Here is a 17,480-nt window from a genome sequence, read left to right as displayed (position 1 = left end):
AGTATCTTTAAGAATATTTTTTGTATCTGCTGTATTCCGAGTAAGCATCTGTTTTATATAAAATTTGATGCATAACTATCATTAAGAAATTTTGCTTAGTTCAACAATGTTGTATCGGTTATATTGAGCTACCTAACCTCCTTTATAAAATTTGGTAGCTTAGATACAACTGAAACAAAATGGTTGTACCAAAGAGATCACACATAAATAGTTTTGCATACAAATATATCATTAAAGAAATTTATCTCAATACAACCATATTGAATTAGTTGTACTGAGTTACTCCTTAAATGAATTTATCTAACTTATTTACCTTTTCATAAACCAAAGGTAAATAGTAGTACTAACATAAACAGTTAAATCAATAACGGGAGACTAGCAAATTTGCTTAGTACAACCGTGTTGTATCAGTTGTACTGAGCTACCTAAATGCCTTTATAAAATTTGGTAGCTCCGGAACAACCAATACAACATGATTGTACTGAAGATATCACATGTAAATAGACTTGCATAAAAAAATATATGATTAAGGAAAATTATCTCAGTACAACCATATTGTATTGGTTATACTGAGTTACCCCTTAAATGAATTTACATTATTTATTTACCTTCCTGTAATTAAAGGTAAATAGTAGTACTAACATAAATAGTGGGGTTAGTAACTGCAGACTAGCAAATTTACTCAGTACACCTGTGTTGTATCGGTTGTACTGAGTTACTGAACCAACTTTATAAATTTTGGTACCTTGTGTACAACCGATACAACACAGTTGTACCGAGAGATCACACACAAATTTAGTCTTGCATACAAATGTATCATTAAGGAAATTTATCTTAGTACAACCATATTGTATGAGTTGTACTAAGTTACCTTACATATGGGGACTAGCAAATTTTTTCAGTACAACCATGTTGTATTGGTTGTATTGAGTTACCTATATAGAGAGATTAACAAATTTGCTCAGTACAACAAATCTGTATCGATCGTGCTGAGTTACGTACATATAGAGATTAGAAAATTTGTGCATTACAACTGTGTTGTATTGTACATATAAAGATTAACAAATTACCTTTATAGCCTGATAATTCAGAACAAATTGAAAAAAATCTTGTGCTCATTAAAGGTGTCGTGTAATATTTATAGAATAAATAATGATATTGCACAAATTTACATTATTTTACATACTTTACACAATACATCATCAGATGGACAAAACCTTAATTTGAATAAAAGAGTAATGTTAGGTATAAAGCTATTTGATTGTATCACAGTATAACCAATAAGCTAAAGTAGCCCTGAATATGGGCATTTTCTTAGCCCAGTTCATCTGATTCCTCAAATTAATCAGTGGTTTGGAAACGTGGCCTCTATATATTTACAAACATGCATCCCACAATTAAAACTGTTATCATGTTGTGGGATATTCTCAACAACTTGCATAGGCCATTCTGTGACGGGAGAGCCGAACGCCTCACCAAAACGTTTATTCAGAAGTCCGATCTGACAAGTTTAACAAGATTAGGAAATTCATATTTGTGTAATATGAGATGTCTCAATAAATCATAAAGTAAAATTACTGCTTGGGACGACATTGGTACATGTATCAAGTTAGATAGTAAATCATAAAATAACCATTTTTTCCATCCAGTTTGCCCACCAACAATGTCCAATGTTGTTTTTCCATGATGGGAAGAATAACATATTTACATTATGCCAATGCAACCTTATTTACATGCTGTGCAAATGCTTTACTTTCTTTCTCATAATTTCTAAATTTACCATAACCTTGTAAAGAAATAAAGTCCGAAAAAAATAGAAAATTTTTATTAAAATAGATAAATCTATGCAGTTAAGATGTGAATTTGATAATTCACTCCTCTTGAGTTTCTCTTTCTCTGCAGGTTGTAATATTCTTTCCTCTTGGGTTGTTCTTCGATGGCTTGTTTTGGTTGCAAGTTTTTACAAAATTTATTTAGAGTGAAGTTCATAATAATATGATATTTTATAATGAAGTACATATTACCTCCATCTTTTCTTCTTCCAAGCCCACATTCTCTCCTAACTTTCTAGATCTTTTTTTTTTTGGCTTATGTCACAGTAATTAAGTAATTAATAGAATAAATTGATCATAATTGGAGGATTATAAGTAAAGTATTAATGTATGTAGATCACACCTTATTAATCTTTTGCACATCACTTGCAGCTTCTCTCTCTCTTAATTTTATTATTATTTTTTCTCTATGTGCTGGAGGCCATGTGAATGGAGTCTTCAACCCAGTTGTTTCTTGTCTTCTTTATGCTTTACAGTGTTGTTAATAATTTTATGTCCCCCTTACATTATTCCAGCCTCCTCCTCCACTTGTTGATTTGGCTTGGGGAAGGAGGCGTTGGTGGTGGTACCCGGGGGTGAATTCTCCTTTATTCTTCTCATCCACTTGAGGTTGAGTTGGCTTAGGTTAGGGAGTGATTTCTCCCTTATTCTTCTCTTCCAAATGATGTTGTGTTGTCTTAGGTGTGAAGTTGATTTCTTCCTTATTTTTCTCATGAACTTTAGGTTGAGTTGGCTTGGGGGGGGGGGGGGGGGGGGAGGGGAAGGATTTCTCCCATATTCTTTTCCATCAATTGATGTTGAGCTGGCTTAGGTGGGGGAATGACTTCTCCCATATTATCTTCCTCCACCCCTATCAGTGGTGTGCTTTTTCCTATATTTAATTCTTCATTTATTAAATTTAAATCAATAGGAGATGTGTTTATCACTGTATTTACATCTTGAGGACAATGGATCATACTTTTCTCTCCAGTTATTTGGTCTTCAACAGACCTTATTTGTGCATCCGCTGCACTTATTCTTGTGCTCTCACTACATAGGGCAACCTCAATTTGCCTGAGCTTATTATTTATTGAGGCTTTGAATGATATAAGCCTTTACTCAATAGACATAATCAATTTATAATTTTCAATGTTTGAAGGAATATGTAGATGGCTATGAGTGGCTTCATTTGTGGCTACGGGTGTAGATTTCAAAAATGGAATTTAGTGATCTCTTGGCGAGGGAGAAGAGGTGGTTGCTGATAAGTAATGTACATGGGAAAGGGTAGATAACAATGCTGACTCTTTTATGGTTATATTCCTAAAATAATTGTAAACATGTAAAAAATAGATAAGTTTTCTTAGTTACTAAACATTTTTATAAAGATGAAAATAACATACTTTATTACAACAAGTTTTACTTGATCATCTGACAACTCTGAAATAAAAACACTATAGTTGTTATTTCTCATTGCCACTGACTTCGACCACCACATTATATAGAGTCTTGCATGTAGCATTGTAGAGAAAAAAATATTGGTATGCTAAAAAAACCATACCTGCAATACAATGAAATATAATACAATAGCATGTAAGCAATAAGGAACATGCTGACAAACATGATAAACTAAGAATTCATATCATAAAAAGAGTGACATAGCCACTCATATAGCCAAAAGGCTTATGAAGTTGGGACTTATCAATTAGGCTGTCAAAGTAGTCTACCAAAAATTTCCATATAGCCTTTGACCAGTTATATTGTGCAAATTCATGTACATTTCTATTAAAAAAAAGAAGATCCATAGGTACCTTATAGGGGTTGTATGGAAAAAAATAAGTTTGTAAGCAAAAATTTAATGAAAGGTTTAATAGATTTATAACTACTTTTATTAAGATTGAGATTTTAATTTTAATTTTAAAATCTATGGATGTAAACTTGGATAGAGGCCCCTCATCCAATTAACTTCGATTCCTCAATTTGATAAACCAATCATAAGAGCCACTACATCTACAGTGAACTTCAACTTGTGGTCATCGACAAAAAAGGCTTGCCTCTCAACATTCCAACACTCAAGAACATGCACAATAAGTGTTATGTCTTGTTGGATGGGTGGAACCTTCAAAAAGTGATGAATTTGCATATTCCTCAATATGATAACAACATTTTCAGGGTTGTCATGTGAAAATTAATCACATACTGCTTGAAATGCTGAGGGTTGACACCTGAACGTAATTCCTCCATTGGTTATTCTATTGAAAGTTTTCAAATACACTATTAAAACAATAAAACAAAAAACTATTAAGAATATAAATGTAAAACAACATAATCATTACGTGTCTTACTTCAATATAACTGTGTTGTATCGGTTGTACTGAGTTACCACTACAACTTGGTTGCACAAGAAAAATAATCAAACAATTATAGGAATGAGTAAAAACAAAAATTAAAAATTAATTTTATATATATACAATTTTCTTATTTTTATTCAAATTTTAAAAAAAACTGAGCATTATTTACTTACTTCAGTACAACCATGTTGTCTCGGTTGTACAACATGGTTATACAAGGGAATTAATAAGAAAATCATTGGTACGAGGAAAAGAAAAAAATAAAAATTCATTCTATCTATATACATTCTTTTATTTCTATTTAAAATTTAAACACAACTCAACATTGCTACCTTACTTTAGCATAACTGTGTTGTATCGATTGTACTGAGTTCTCTGAATACAACCACTACAACATAGTTGTACAAGAAAAATAATAAGATAATCTTATGCAAAAGTAAAAATTAAAAATTCATTCTATATATATACCATTTTTATTTTATTCTTACTTCAGTAGAACCATGTTGTATCGATTGTACTGAGTTATACAAGCACAACCAATACAACATGATTGTACAATAGAAAACTCAGTCTTTTTTTTTCAGATTTTTAACCTACTCAAACATTGCTGCATCCTGTTCATCAAAATCGTGTTGTATCAGTTCTACTAAGATAAATTAGTACAACCAATACAAAATAATTGTATTTTAGGAGCATGCATAAAAAAAAGCACAAATAAAAAAAGTTCTTCAGTTACGAAACAAAAAATACAACCATAAAAAAAAAAAAGGATCATCTCACATTTGCAAGCATATCACCAGATTTACTTACCAGAAAGACAACTATTAGATCACACAAACAACTATTACATGTGTATTTTGATTCTTACGAGGTCCCAGTTTCTTCTTCGTCGTTAAGCTTGAAGACAAACAGACATGTGAAGCCCTAGAATAAGACAATATCGACAGACAAAAATAAAGAAACTAAAGAGAAAAATAAACAAAATGTTGAAACCTAACCTTGGTATAACAGAGGAATCTCAGGGATTAAAAAATGTCAAACGACAAACCATAGATTAAACCCTAGAGACCTTAATGTTGTTCTCAGAATATGAAACTCCGGATGAACCCCAAACGTCAAAAGTTTTGATCTCTTTATTTTGTTGTATTTGCCTTTTTCTAGACGGATCGGGCCGCACATTACATGCTTTATTTTCTCTCATTCAAATAATAAAATATAAGTTTTAGCATAAAAAAATTATAAAAAAATAAAAAAAAAAACACGTGACATATTTGAAATGGTTTAGACCAACTCATTTTTCCCGCGTCTCTCTCGGGTCTCCAGGTCTCCATTTAATTGCTTATCTTATCATTTGTACTACCATTTTAGTGCTATGAGAGCTACATATACACAGTGCCTCGTATGGTTTTATTACTAAATGCAAACTGTATTGAAGCTTTACAATATCCTTGAAGAAGGAGTTTCTCACTATATATATAAATATATTAGCCAGACCGTTACAAGTTGGGAAGAACAGTGGAGATTGAGCTCACTGTCTCTCGGGCCATCTTCAAGATGCAACTTGTCTGAAATTAGAGAAAATTGCTTCTTGTTTGTTAACTTTAGGTCCGATATAATAATTGGTTGTAAACTGCAACATAAGTTATTTATATTGTATGATAATTTTTATTATTTTGTAACAAAAATATAAATTAGCTAAACCTATATTGATTGTCTGCTCCAAAAATGGAAAAGAAAGCCAAGAATTTGGTTAAGAAAATATTTAATTATTTTTTTTTTTATCCTTAGCCTAAATGGCATAAAGCCATTCATGGTTCACAAAAGCAGCAATTGTGTCAATCAGGACTCCACATATAGAGCTGCTTGTGAAGTACAGTCTCGAGCTGACACGTGGACAACTAGGGCCCACTCGCATAAAAAATGAAAATAAGACTGAAAACGCACGACCCGGCTTGACTAAATATTTCCCCGCGTTATTCATGTGTTGCTGGTGTGTTATTGAGGTGTTATTCATGCCAAGGAATATTTTTTACGTTTTTAATGTGTTATTGGAGAGTTATTCATGAATAACGCCTTAATAACACACCAATAACACATGAATAATGCGAAAAATATTCAGAATAACGCGAAGAAAATATTCTTATAGCACGGTCAAGCCAGGTCGCGCGTTTTTAATGTGTTATTGGTGTGTTATTCATGTGTTATTATTGCGTTATTGAAGTAATATTTTCGCTTTATTCATGTGTTAGTGGTATTATTGTTTAAAGAACAATAATATCTCAAAATCAACTCAATAACACACCAATAACACATGAATAACGGGGAAAATATTCAGAATAACACGAATGAAATATTCTTATAACACGGTCGGGTCGAGTCGCGCATTTTCATTTTTTTTTTAATTTTTTATGAAGGTGGACCCCGGCTTTCTACGTGTCAGCTCTAGAGTAGACTCTACAAGTAACTCTACATGCAGAATCCTGATGTAATAATTTTTCCATGAGAAGCTAGTCTTTTTTGGGTGTAAACCACACTCTTTAATCGTTAGAGGACAAAAAACAATCTAACAGTTTGATAATATCAGATCCCTGGTGATCTTGTTATACCCACCACATTAATCAGCATAAAAGTAAAGCCGCACTTATTATTAGCCCTAAATAGTAGGCAAGGTCCTGATTTTTTTTTTGCTGACATCGCTTGAAAAGGAAGCCACAATCATCGTAAAAAAAAGCTCATCTCTCTCTCTCTCTCTATGAGATTAAGGGTCTGTTTGGGGCAGCTTATAAGTGCGGGCGGCGTTTTCAAAATGTCGCCGAACCGTTTGGTTCGCGAGTTTCGCCAGCTTATACGAAACTGCGTTTGAGTTTTTACACTAAACGCAGGCCGCAGGTCGACCCCCGCAGCCAGCCTGCGGGCCGCGTTTCAGGATAAGCAGCTTGTCCTGAAAAGAACAAGTATGCAATAACAAGTAAATTACACTAAATAGGATAAGAAGAAAATAAATTAAATTACACCTGAAATATTTCACAATATTCCAACAGGTAGCTAAAAGTAAATTACACTAAATCATTTGATTCGTTTTGGGGTGCCTAAGCCTAGCATTTTGCATCAACATCTGTCCTGTTTATTCATAAAAAGCTCAACTTTGATGAATATAAAGATTTAAGGCTCAATAGCTTTGAAAATGGTTTCAAAAAATATTTAGTAATTCAATTTTCTAATAGGCTTGATAAATGTTTAATTAAAATCATAAACCCTAATTGATGAGACTTTATCTTGATGATAATATAATGGACATCATCATCTTAGCTCAAAAAATCATTTATTCCACCAATCTCTAACAATTGAATTCAAATATTGTTGTTGGATTGGACATAACCAAAGTTCATAATAAAATATAATGATCTTATTTTATGATGTTTAGGAGAAATTTTTATTTATGGCATTGCTATTAAATGAATAATACCCTTATTTCTAATGTTTGATTCTCCATCATCCATGATGATGCCTCTAATGGTTTTTCTAAATCTAGCCATTGCCTTTGCTGGGGAGCTTCAACTCCTCTTCTATTTTATCATGTCTATGGATTTCTTTAGGAGCTTAAAAAGAATATTTGAAGGACCCATCTATTAAATTTAATTTTAGCTGTAAGATAATGATCTCTCATAGTCTTTATAGTTATCATCACTAATGTTAGTCAATAATCTATCTCTACCATCATGAATTTAAATCCTGTTGTAGGCACTTGATTTTTAAAGAAAAATTGACTTTTGATACTTATTCATTCTGCCCTAGAGAGAACATAAATTCAATTACTTGTTCAACCGTCATCTTTAGTGGTTTGTTATCTGTCTTAGCTTGGAATTTTTTTTATAAAGTCTATAAGAAACCATTCATTCTTTTTCTGGAATTTTTCAAAATAATTAGAATACAAATAGTTATTAAACGAAAAAACTTCTCTCTCGGTGATAGCTTATCTCTGATTGTTTAACTCAATTTATTCGTGCACTCTAACATCAAATAAATAGTAAAGCCCAAAAGCAGTGATGGAAAAGATGTGAGAGAAAAATTGCTTTCATATGGGACAAAATGGGAGGAAAAAATGAACACTTTTATTTGGAGCTCTCTCTAATTATAGATGACCCTTCCACACAGTATATAAAAAAAGAAACTCTTCATTTCACATAAATCCCAAAAAATCTTTGATTTATCATTTCTTATATTCCTTTTGAATTTAATATCATAATTAATATTATCTTTGATATCACCATAGTTTGACATCTGTTCACCATAAGAATAACTGAGTCACATCTTTGACAGCCTAATCGACCTTAGAGGTAATTCAACACTGGTCAATTCAGCTTCAAACTTAGTTGTCCATCTTGAATGAGCTTATCTCTTAGACAATAAGGAAAATTTAGTTTTTGGGCGATTAGGCGAGCATTCTCAATCAAGTTTCATAGTTACTGACAAGCTATTGAGCATAACTCATTTATTGAACTAGTGGAAGAGGTCCCCACTACAAGATTTATGACATTTCCAACTGGTAGGATTCAATTCTATGGAGATGCAGAACAAACCTTGTCGAGATCCTATTCCCTCTCTGCGCGAACCTCGATCCAATCCATTTTTTTGGAATTGGGTTAGAACTCCCATTTCCCGAAATCTTTCTAAGAAAGTCCCCATCTCTAATGAGCATTCACACCTTTCTTTTATTCGAGTGGCTAAGAAAAGAGATGCTTAACAAAGAGAAAATAGCTTACCTTTCTTGAACGAAAGTAAGTCATTCTCATTAATGGAGTTCAACTCAATTAATGGTATCCAAACCTCCGATTACCAAATAAGTGTGTCAGCTAATCCATCATCCCAAAGTCAAGATCTATTCATCACCCGACGCTTTTCATTCGCTAGGCTGCGTTCTTTCGACACTCTACTCAACAGTGTTAAAATTGGAAAAAATATGACGTTAATATTGTTTAGCATTGGACTTGCGACATCTATATAGTCGATGTTAAGATCAGAGTTGGTAATACAATTAGCGTTAAAAAGGTCTATTTCTATTTTTTTGTGTCGGAATAAGCATTTGTACGAATCTTCATTAACCAGTAATAATGACCCCCACGCTGCCACTCCAATAATGTCAAATTTTGCATTGACAATTTGCAGACGCATATTTGGATCATTTTAGTTCAAACTGTATGAAGTGACATCAAAAATATCAAAGGTTTAGCATCAGAATTTCCAACGCAAAACCGACACAAATTTGTATAAAAAAAATAAAATAACAATTAGATTTTCACAACCTACATTACCAATAATATAACAATTTATTTATCCATCATCAGGACTCAAAATCTAACCACAAACAAGTACCAACAATGAAAAAAAATATAATGTAGCAAATATTAATCAAAATTCATGAATGTTTACATCCAAACACATAATATATGTTCACATGCTAAAAAAAACATAAAACTTCTATTCCTCCTCATCTCCATTTTCTTCCTCCTCTTCATCTACAGAACTTAAAGGCCACTTACTCAGGCAATCTGCAACACTCTCCATCAGGCGTGCTAGAGTCTCCTTAACTCTAGAATGGCCTTCACATATCTAATAAAGTTCTTCATTCATGGCACTGACCCTCCTGGTAAGCTCCTCATGACTACATGAAACGAGCTCGAACCACCCACTAGAACATGAGAGAGCTCGACCTTGAATGTTATGCCCTTCGTGCCCAGGCCGTAGACCCTCCCATTCTTCTTCATCATCGTTCACATCTATAGCTCAAAATAAGACTGCGAAGTGGTAGACTGACTACAACTATTGCTGGTGGATTTTGGGGTATGGTTGTCTAACTCTTTGTGCCTCTCTCGGAACTGCTCGTACTCCTCATACATAATTAAAACCAAAGATTAACTATAATATTTAACATTAATAGTCAAAAAATATAAAAAATAAATATTTTTTTATTTACATTGACCCGTCGAGGAGGTCGGAGACTTACTGTTGCGTTCGAACATGTAACTCTATAATGCTGGGTGGACGACCAAGCTCCTTACTCATGTACATAAGAAATAGTTACTACCACATAATTACATACCAGATTCTAGTAGTGCTTTGTGTGGGGGATTGAGCCTCCAATATAAAGTGTAGTGCCCCTAGCTCCCTCGATTGTTGGGTTCTGCTGGTTTGTCTATTTTTTCCTCTCATAATTTGGGGAGGCACGGACTCTATTCAACACAATCCAGACCTCCTAAACCACCTAGATTGGCCACTCCCCTTCCTCTGAGTTGTATTGAATATGTCACCCAACCGTTGCCTGCTACAAACCTAAAAAATAAAGCATATCATGTAGAATTGCTTCATTAGCCATTAAAAAGATCTTTGCAAATTAGAAATTATTTAATGTTGATTAGTAAATTAATAGCTTAAAATTAGTATTATAATTCAAATTAAATAATCATATCTCAAACTCTTGAAACCATGTCCTGCGTCTATTAATCTACACTGAATGTTCTTTGTGATGTGTGACACGAGTGGCCCAGGAGAAATTAATCTGAAAAAGAAACATTAGCTACACAAAATATTGAGAATCAACATTGAAATTATTTTATTATTATATAGGCTGGCTTGCACTATATAATTTTTAAGGTCTCAATTGTTTGATCAAATTGTGGCTTCGGCCAGATCTCACATTTCTCTAGGACTTAGGTTGATCTTGTTGTCGCCTTTATAGGGGTAACCGTTGAGACTCGCTATTGAGGTGATTTGCATTGTTCCCTTCACAAACTTGTTACTACTGATCAGTGAATCATCTCTAGAGCAATGTCCGATTCTAAGTTGGAGACCAAGAGTTTCTATGCTGCAGCATTTTGTTTTGTTCTGCCAATCATATCTTTTTGGGGCTATTGTCGGCTTTGCTACTTGGATTCAAGTTTCTCAAGTGTCAATTAGATTTGGGAAAACATTAGAGAAATTTGCCATAACATAAGATGGGTTTTGAATTAATACTTCCTCTATTCACTGGGTAATGTGTCAGCTGCCCGAAATTGATTGAGTGGTGTGCATATACGATCGGTCAGTTTTTCCGAACCGTTGTGAGCTAGCTATCCTTTTTGCCGTACTGGCCTCCTAAATGGGTCTTTCTGCTCTAGATCTGTTGCTACATAAACTTTTTGTTGTGCTCCTTATTTGCAGTTTATCTAAGATGTATTTATCTTCGTTGGTTTTGTTTTCCTTCTTGTTGATAGCATACTCCACGCTCACCACACCATTTAAGATGTTAAAACCACATCTATCTTCTGTGGCATGCCCAAGGATCAGAGCGGTAGAGACCTTAAGGGAGAAGTAGATAAAAAGACAGAGAGTGAAAAAAAAGAGTAAAAGAGCACTCAGGCTTGACAAAGCTTTAGAATTTACATTAACGATTCTGAGCTTTAACTTTGAAGACAGAAAATCAAAACAGCTACTTAAAGGTTCAATTAGACATCAATTTATATGATTCGGTCATTAAATCAAAATCAGAAAAAGCCAGCTTATCTCATGAACATATTCAATTCTCACAAGAATACTAAATATCTAAACAAAGATGCTAATGCGCACGAAGATCACTATAATTAATCAGAATCGTTAACTTCTACCGATAAAACAGTGAAAAAAAATGCATGATTGAATGTCATTTTCCGGCCTTTTATATGAATGGATGCTCACGTTTGCTCTGCTCATAATAATTGAGTTATCTGATGCTTCAATTGGTCACAATCATATCATTTTTTAAACCAACGAGCCCGCCTGATGCAAAGTTGCAGTATTTTTTTGGGCAATTACACACAGACCAACCTAAACTTGCTATTTACAAATCTATCATTCTCGTTCATCTAATTTTCAAATACTTACTCAAATATCCAAATTCATGATAAAATCCCAACCCAAATTTTTCATTTTTATCAAATTCTGATTAGTTTGATCATGACACACGTAAAAACATCAATTCAGTAGTTCATAAAAATCGTCCATATTAACTTGTAAATATAGATGTTTTATGTGGTCTGTAAGTAAATATCCCTTTTTTATTATATCAATTTAAGTCGCTTTCTTTAAAAAAGCATGAGGGAACCACTCAGTCTGGTGGATTCGACTCCTTTTCTTCTCCACCTCTCATTTTGGCTTCACAGGAATTTTTGTTTTTAATTTCAACATCACATTATTAGAGGACTTGATGTTTATTTTTGCAAATCTGCATTTAAAATTTGCCTGCTTTATTGTGGCCCATGAACTCTTGACCGAACCATTATTGTGACTAGAGAGTTTCGAGAAAGAGAATAAATTATTAAGGCTCTAAACAAACCCTTAACCACGTTTTAGTGCACCTAAAATGATGGTGGAGGGTGGGTGGGTGGGCTTTTAGTGAGATTAGGTGCTAGAAATAATTCTTGATTTTTAGTTTAATATCTAAAGATGAGTCATAGGTTTATTATGATATAGTAGGAAAGCCAAGACTAGTCTTGAGTAAGATAGTTTGAGCCATTTTAGAATGATATCTTTAATGAATGGGTTTATGGTGGGGTGACTGGGTGGCAATTATTGGGGATGGTAAGCTTGGGATGTGTGGTTATGATTTGGAGAAGATGGATGTGTGTCAAGGAGTAGAGAAGAATATTAGGTTCTAATCATGCCTAGCTTAGCTAAGAGTGGATTTTGGTACAATTATGAAGTTTGGATTGTGTAGTGGCTAGTCTTAGAGGATGTTAGAGATGCGGGTGGAGAGGTGATAGAAGTTGAGAGCAGGGGTTTAAGAGAACAAAAAGAAAAAAGTACAAGTAGAATAAGGATAACAACCAAATCTTAACAAAAAACAGATAAAATTTGAGACACTGAGCACTAAGCTACATAAACAAGCAATTATTCTCAAAAAATTTTCCATTCAATAACATAAATGATAAAGCATTAAAACTCGAGATAATATTCAGTACAAAACTCTTAGGCAAAAATTTTTGGAATAAATGAAGAGAGAAAAGAAATGTGGTGGCCATTATAGAATGCGATACTCCAACCATTAATTTTCATGTCTTTTTTATGACAAGGCCAGATATACAAGTTTCTAAATGGGAAATTAAATAATGATCCCCTTATTAGGTCCTAATTTGGGCTTTTATAGTTGTGACCGTTCTTCTCTCTTCTTTGGGCTTTAGCCTTAGCTTTTATATTTAAGCTTTTAATATGATATTTTGAGTCCACTTGATATGCTAAATCAACTCCTCTAGGCTCAATTGAGCTATGCTAATTGAGATAAAATTCAAAATGTCTTTCAACAATAATGTTGCCAGAGTCTTCAAATCAGTGTGGGATAACTATATGTCATGAAAGAATGGCTTGCACATTCAACAAACTTGAAAATAATGATAGCTTGGTCAGTGGTTGCTTTCTCGGTGATGGTATAGTTTACTTCAATGAAAGTAGGATTTTATAAATAGAAAATTAAAATTTCTGCTAAGTAGTCAAATTGACCTACTATGACTTACCTTAAAAGAACATTTTTCATTTTAAGCTTTAAGAGGCTTTGTAAATCTATGGCAAAAAAAAAAAAAAAAACTTGAATAAGTATGGATCGGATGTTGGCTATATTAAGAAGTTACCTATACTATTTTAAAAAGTAGGCTGACGTAGTTCTATGAATATCATTATTGTTGCAAATTAATCATAGATTGTTAATTTCAAGTCATAATTTTCTGATAATTTTCCTATAAGATATCTTTGGAGATTTCAAAGGCATATGAGAATATCAATTTAGATTCTAGTAGCCTTTTATAAAATCTTCCAAAAATATGAAACAAAAATCACAGCTGAACATAGTGGTTGAAGGTAGGCCATGTAAAATATAATTTTCTTAAAGAGCAGTATAATAATGTAAAAAGTGTCAATAGTTTTTTAATATGGAAAAAATAGACAATCCTTGAGAAGCATTCAACAACAATGAACATACTGTAAATATCCTTAATCTAAAATGGGGAATCCGCAAATAAAATCAATTGAGAGATACTCCCAAATTGTATAGAGTAATGGAAATGCAACATATTAAAATTATTTTTGTTTCATGTCTTTGATTTAATTTCAAATCAAAGATTGGGTCATAAGAATTTGGACATATTACTAGTGAAATTAACTTTTTATAACATGAGGGTTTTATCTTTTCTAAACTATCCAACTTTTCCTCTATAGTGCAATATAAAGATTAAAAATTCTCTAAGTTCTAGGTATGCAAAATTATTTTTGTTTACATATCTTTTAATAAAATAGAGCATTCATTGTAGAACTGAAAGCTAATCAAAGTTCTCAATGTAATTCAAAGAAAGTTATTGTTCATTCAAATCTTAAACTTTTTAGCTCTAGAATGATTACAATTAAAGTTACACTAAATAAGGTACTATATGGCTTATTTTTAAATACAAAGGTAATGTTTGAGAATAATTGAATAATATTAAAGAATATCTACCTATTTAACATGTCTATGGATTAAATTTGAGTAGTTATTGATAACTTTGAGAGCACAATGCCCCAGGTGTTTAAGCCCCTTTTTGTTATCTATGCATATGAAACATGCAATGCTTTCAATCAAAGCCCCTCATAAAATTCCCAATCGCAAAATAGCCTCCATCTAAAGGAAGGAGGAAGGAAAGATGGATTCAAATGGACATTAAGAAGGCTAATAAAAAAGGATAATTATGAAAATACCTTATAAAAAAAAATTCTTTAACATAAATATGAAAAGTGCAGCTTAAAGTGAATCCGACCATGCTCAGCTTGAGTAAATATATGAGAAGAATTCTATAAGAAGATATTCATATATAAACTTGAAGATAAAATTAAGTTCATTTAATTATTGGTTCCAGGAGACCTCCTACGATGAGGTTACCTTGTGTTTAATTACAACTTGTGGGCTACCCAGGAAAACTCATGATAAAAGATGTTGTGTTTGATAAAAAAACCTTGAAAGTAAGTAGCCAATGATGTTTTTTTTTGGTTCATGTATGAGAAACCTCTAGGTTGCAAGGATGAAACTAGGTCACAAGGTAGAGAGCGAATCACTGTAATATTGTGGGTAGTGGCCTCTGACGTGAGAGGACTTGTAGTACGCTCCCACAAAGGCTCAATAAAAGAAACAAAAGTACCCAAAAAGGGGTATAGTAGGTTAAGAAAAAACTAAACAAGTACAGATAACCTGGTCGGGGCTCCATGGGCGCCCATGCTCCCAGACTATTGGGACCTTAGGTTTATTAAGACATGAAGGTAATCGACCCAACCCAACTGAGATTCACTACAACAACAACCTATTTGTTGCATCATTCAAAGAAATTAAGTAGAATTAAGTCAAATGAATGAAGAATTTTGTTTCATATCAATATAACTTGACTAAAAGGTGGAGTAGGGGTTATACTTGTCCATGGTATAGATAGAAAACTTACACAGAAGAATGAGGAATGAATGGGCCAATTACAAAGTTAAGCTGCCATACAAAAAACCTACAATCCAGTTGGGATTGAGATTGACTCTAACCCTCTAAAAATGCAAGATAAAGCTTCCTAAGCATATAAAAAGTATGCTTTGCCGTTGAAATTAAAAAAAAAATGATAACACTTCCCTTTGAGGCATGCAACATGAATATAGTTTTCTAACACATCCTAGACGTGGAGGCTCAATTAGTATGCAAGGGAATAAGGTCATATATTTAACATCACTTTATAATTGGCTCGATGGTTAAATTACACATTTTAAAATATTGTAAAGTTTTAATTCAAAATTTTATTAGAGTAAATCTTTTAGATAAAAATTTTATAGCAAAGATTTTACCTTAATGGTATTAATATGCTCACACCCAAAAAAAATCACATACATATAATAAAGAGTGAATATATAACCATGCAATAAATTAAACACTCAATATGGAAAAACAAAGCATAAGCTTGGTGCCACTGGGTCAACAACATACCACAAAATGGCAAAATAGAGTTCAAGCTCCTTATGTTTATATTTGATCCCAAGTCTATGTAATAAAAAAATTTAGATTTAAAGTACGAGGCATGGGCATCAGCTCTTGGTACTCATCACATAATTCATACACCAGACTCTACAAGACTCATGCTTATAACCTATTTTCAGTACAAACTTAACCCTAAAACTCTAAAAGCATATGAAAGAGGTCTAAAATAAAATCTTGACCTACAAAATAGAGGGTTAACACAAGTAAAGAAGTGTAACATATAACTAGCTGATACACCGAAAATATATGCATTTTTAGACCCATAGGTTAGACTGATTTGTGGTTACTTTAATGGAAGTTTGGTGATATTGCACTTTAATGGAAGTTATTTTGATGTTTTCTTGCATGTTGTTGATTTTTAGGACTTATAACAAAAAGAAAGTAAAAAGAATGGAATTTGGAGTCAAAATGACATTTTTGAAGAAGTACTCAAAGCCGGTCGCGCCAAGGGCAGCGCCGACGGCGCAGAACAACAGAACAACTGAAATTTTTATTCAGCGCCGACGGCGCCAAAGGCGGTTCGGCCCCCGTTTCTAGAAGGTTCGATGTATTTAGACGATTTTGGAAGCACCTCTTGAAGAACCGACCTTGGGCTTTATATGGGGCCGAAATTCATCAGGAAAGTGACTCCTTTTCGCTTCAAGACATTCCTCCACGCTCCATTTTCGTCATTTTTCATAATCCATCTTCATTCCACCACCATATTGGAGTCCATTAGTGATTTTTCTTTTTGATTTTTCTAATTTTGCTTTCATAGTTTAGAGTTTTTGTTGTGAGATTTAGTGTGAAAGTTTCTGTAAGAGTGTTGGAGAAGGAGAAAAGTGAGAGGTATCTTCTTCCTGTATTTTTAAGGAAAAGCTACAAGGGATTTGCTTTGAGAAAGAGTTTCTAATAAGTTTTGTTTGTTTATTAATGTTGTATGAACTTTCTTTTATATATGAAATTTGTGTTTTGTTGTGTTTTTTTCATGAAGTTTGAGTAGTTCACTCTATCTTTCTTCCTACTCTGAGATATCGTGAAATGAAGAGATAATATGATGTGCCAATATTAAAATATAAAATAAATTATGATGATTTTTCAACTTTGAACTTAATTTACATTTTGATTTGGCCAATTGAATTGTTAAAATATGTTGTGAAACATATGATCCGGGAAATGAAGTATGAGTTCTACAACAGAGTGAAGATCACATTTGATTTCATGGAGGAGAAATTCGTTTATGAAATTAAATGCAAATAAATAGGGAAATATTCTTTATTGGGTGTAGAATTGGAGAATCTTTAG

At 33.0% G+C, this 17,480-nt stretch overlaps 1 protein-coding gene across 1 annotated transcript in view; it reads right to left on the bottom strand.

The window, feature by feature from the left end:
* Positions 1-10,436: 10,436 nt before the first annotated feature.
* Positions 10,437-17,480, bottom strand: part of LOC110027921 — a 13,632-nt gene continuing 6,588 nt past the window's right edge. Inside the window, exon 2 of the mRNA XM_020729569.1 lies at positions 10,437-10,489. The gene's annotated coding sequence lies outside the window, so the exon portion shown is untranslated. The remainder of the gene's footprint in view (positions 10,490-17,480) is intronic.

Source organism: Phalaenopsis equestris, unplaced genomic scaffold (assembly GCF_001263595.1).
Source record: "Phalaenopsis equestris unplaced genomic scaffold, ASM126359v1 Scaffold000468, whole genome shotgun sequence".
NCBI classification, from domain to species: Eukaryota; Viridiplantae; Streptophyta; class Magnoliopsida; order Asparagales; family Orchidaceae; genus Phalaenopsis; species Phalaenopsis equestris.
Note: the sequence above shows the minus strand (reverse complement) of the source record. Positions and strands in the feature narration are given on the sequence as shown.